The 4,200-nt window shown below is 41.7% G+C and overlaps 1 non-coding gene across 1 annotated transcript; it reads right to left on the reverse strand.

Annotated features, from left to right (window-relative positions):
• Positions 1-1,465: 1,465 nt before the first annotated feature.
• Positions 1,466-1,568, reverse strand: LOC138391062 (U6 spliceosomal RNA). Its single transcript, XR_011234703.1, has one exon. It is a non-coding gene; the product is annotated as a U6 spliceosomal RNA (small nuclear RNA).
• Positions 1,569-4,200: the final 2,632 nt, after the last annotated feature.

A 4,200-nucleotide genomic window follows, 5' to 3' on the forward strand; every position in this document is an offset into this window, starting at 1 on the left:
CAGTATGGGGTGGGTACCATCTGAAAGTAATGGCCAAAGCCCACAGCCCCACTCAGGGTTGGCTCTAAATGAACGGGAAATCTTCCCAATGTACATAACTTTAAGCAATGCACTTGGTTGTTTACTTTGCCTGGAAGGAGAGATAGCCAGAGGTGTGTATTTACACTACTTCAAGAACAGTGGTTAACAAACAGTGACTTAAAAGAAATGAGATTGGAAAGAAGTCTGAGTAAGAGGCATGTGGATAGACCTCTCACAATGAACACAGAGTATGAGAATATTTGTATCCCATGTGAATGCCCACCAAATGGCAACCACTTCAGAGAAGGCTTTTAACAATCGAGTGGACAGGCTGGGCACAGTGACTCAAGCCTGTAATCCTAGCACTCCGGGAGGCAGAGGTGGGAGGATCGCTTGAGCCCAGGAGTTTGAGGGTCCAGTGAGCTATGATGATACCACTGCACTCTACCCAAGGCAACACAGTGAGACTCTGTCTCAAAAAAAAAAAAAAAAAAAAAAATCAAGTGGACAATGTTACATATGCTGTAGATATTAGTCAGCCTCTTTTTCCAGCACCCTACCTCCCACCATTCTTGATTAATAGGCTCATGAACAAAGGGGCCCTGGTGACATGGATGGAAGATATGCATGGGATTATCAATATTGGCTTCCTCTTACCAAGGCTACAGTCACTGATGGGTGTTCAACCTGCAAACATTAGAAACCAACATCAAGTCTTTGATATGATACCATTCCCTGGGGGACCAGCCAACCACCTCATGGCAGGTTTGTTATATTGGCCCCCTTCCATTATGGAAATGCAGCAATTGATCTTAGCTAAAATAGACACTTATTCTGAATATGGATTTGCCTTCCTGGCCTGAAATGCTTCTGGTAAAACCATCATCCTTATATTTATAGAATTCGTAATTCACTATCATGTTACTTCACACAGTGTCTCTTCTGACCAAGGAGCTCACTTTGTGGCAAAGGAAGAGCATCAATGGGTCCATGTCCCAACATCCTCAAGCATCCTTAAGATACAACAGCAAGAATGTCTTATCAATATACAGTGCCATTTTTTCCCTTAGCCAGAATACCTGGATCTGGGAGCCAAGGGGTAGATATGAGAGTTGTGCATCTTTCCATTAACTTTTACCACCAAAAGTGAGAGTACTGAGAATTACCTTGAAATCCCTTGTGTTCCACACATACTCCTCTCTACTCCTATCTCTAGCATCCCTAATATTTCACTTGAAAATGTTTGTTTCCTATACCTATAACTTTGGGCTCTGTAGGTTTAGGGGTTTTAGTTCCAAAAGAAGGAATGATTCCACTAGGGTACACTTTACTGAAAGGTGAGACTGTGACCTGGCCACTTTAGGTCTCTCTGAACCAACAGCAAAGAAAGGAGTTAATATATGGCTACTGTAAATAATATTATCTTTTTCAAAGTTTTAAAATTTTTAATACAGAACACTTCACAAATTTGCATGTCATCCTTGTGCCAGGGCCATGCTAATCTTCTTTGTATCATTCCAATTTTAGTATATGTGCTGCCAAAGCAAGCATGATAATATTGATTACCATGAGGTAATAGGACTGCTAATAACACAACAGGAGCAGAGAATTTTACTGTGTATAGAGGTATGTAAATATTGGACAATAACTGTACATAAACGTGTATAAAAATTGGACAGCAATTCATTTCCCATCTGATGTGAAAAAGAAATTTTAAAAATTGGCATGAAAAGGCCAACAATTAAATTTCTTCTTTTGTTTAGAGAAAATGCTTGTCAGTTGTATCTGAATTAACAGTAGGGAATCTGATGAAACAGCAGAACAAAAGTTAGCATCATTTAACCTCTCTACCTTTCGGAAGTCTGCAATAAAGACCTGCAGGGTCATGAAGTTCTCTCTGTGGTAGCAGGATGGATGTGGTAGTCTCAACCCATCTATAATAGATGGGTATCTAGTCTAGCCTTAGAAATCTACTCTTACGAAGATCGCTCCACAGCCTCCCTTGGCAGTTCTTAAGTGTTCTTAGAATTTTAATGTTTATTAAATCCAAACCTCATCAACTTATTTCCAAAGCACAAACAATGGCAGGCAGAATCTATTGTAACAATTAGTCTCCTGTCTCTCCCTTGCCAGGTTCTCATCCTATATGGGCACTTTTCAATGTCAAACTACTTCCTTTCTCTCCCAGTTGCCAGACTTCCTTCTACTCAGTATTTCTTACATCAGCTCTGCCCTCTTCCGCTCCTATGCACACCCCGAGTCTCCTTCTCTGGGTACTTGACTCTCAATCTCCTCTAGACTGAATTGTGGGGGTGCTCCTGATTCCAGTTGGTGGAGTTTGAAACTTTTTAGTTGCCTGTCTTGCTTTTTCTAAAGAGCATTGCTTTAGGCATGGGATTAATACTATCTAATGGCATATTACTGTACCTGGCTAAGCTAAATTGATGCATGTCACAGATGTTACCTTTGCCAGAAATAATCTAGCTTTGAAACTTTTCACTTAGCAATGCTTATATTACCTGTTTAGCCATTTTTATACCACTTTCAGCTATATATTTTTTACTTAAGTAGATTGACAAAGAAGACCAAACTGCCCTTAGGATGGTTTGGCCAATGTTTGGTTGGAGAGTTATGAAACGAGTAATTTGATTTTAAATGTTCCTGCTCTGATCATTCATCCAACAAACACTCATTACTTATTAAGCACCTATTATGTTCCAAACACTGGGCCTTTAGCATGAATAAGACTCAGACTTTCTTCCTGGCACTCACCTCCTCAGCAGGGAGCCAGGCATTTTGACTAATAATTCTAATAAAATGTAATAACTGCTCTAAGTGTCATAGGAGCACAATGGAAGTCGGCTTAGTCCCAAACATTTCCTGAGCAACTTCAGTATGACTGGCAGGAGCTGTGCTGAGCAGAGAGGGGTGGTGGGGGGCTACACAGATGAACCATATATGTTTCCTGCCCTCAGGAGCTCACAACCTGGTGGGGAAGACCGAATGGGGCAAGGGGCCTTGAAGTTTACCAAGAGAAAATGCCTGGACTGAGTCTTGCAGGATGAGAAGACAGTGGGCACAGAGAGGTGGAGGAGGGAACTCTGTAGGCAGGGTAACAGCCTGAACAAAGACACAGAGGCATAAAGCACAGACATTTGGTACTCAGGAGGGTAAAGGACAAGCCCAGGAGTGGTAAAAGATGAGACCAAAGAGAGACACAGAAGCCGTGGATGAGCTACAGCAGTGGTAATATAGACACCTTTGTGTTTTAGAAAGATCACTCAGGTTGTGAGGTGGAGGGTAGGGTTTTGGCTTGGGCAAATGGGTAGATTTGGTTCCATTTACTAGCTAGAGAACATTGGAGGAGAAGAAATGTGTCATGCAGGGAGTGAGGGAGGGGGTACAGAAAGTTCAGCGCGGGGTACATTGAATTTGAAGTATCTCTGAGACATCAGAGAGGAAGTATTTAGCAGGAGCTTGCATACATTATGTGGTATATCCAGGCAGATGTCAGGACTGCAGAAGATTTGTGAGTGGGCCGGGAGTGGTGGCTCATGCCTGTAATCCTAGCACTTTGGGAGGCTAAGGAAGGAGGATCACTTGATCCCAGGAGCTCGAGACCAGCCTGAGCAAGAGCAAGACCCCATCTCTTCAGAAAAGAGAAAAATTACCGGGCATGGTGCCACTTACCTGTAGTCCCAACTACTTAGGAGGCTGAGGCAGGAGGATCGCTTGAGCCCAGGAATTTGAGGTTGTAGTGAGCTGTGATGAGGCCACTGCATTCCAGCCTGGGGGACAGAGTGAGACTCTATCTCAAACAAAAAAAAAATTGTGAGTCATCAGCTTATAGGTGGTAGTTAAAACCAGGAAAAGTGGTAAGACCAAATATGCCCAAACGTTAAAATATTAATATATAAAAAGTAATGCCAATTTCTTTATGACAATCTTCTGGTCAATAAAATGAATAACCTAAGTTGCAATAATATAGTTTTCCCCATGGTATTTAATGAAGCTTCATTTAACTTTCCATTTAATTTTTATTCCATTTGAATATTTTAAAATGCAGCAAGAAAGGAATCGTGGAGGTATGAGTTCGGGGGAACTTTTCAGTGAAAAAACCTGACAAACACTAACTCAGGTAGGTGATCGAGGTTAACATCATCAGTGATAAGTCACGTT

Source organism: Eulemur rufifrons, chromosome 8, assembly GCF_041146395.1.
Source record: "Eulemur rufifrons isolate Redbay chromosome 8, OSU_ERuf_1, whole genome shotgun sequence".
Taxonomy (NCBI): domain Eukaryota; kingdom Metazoa; phylum Chordata; class Mammalia; order Primates; family Lemuridae; genus Eulemur; species Eulemur rufifrons.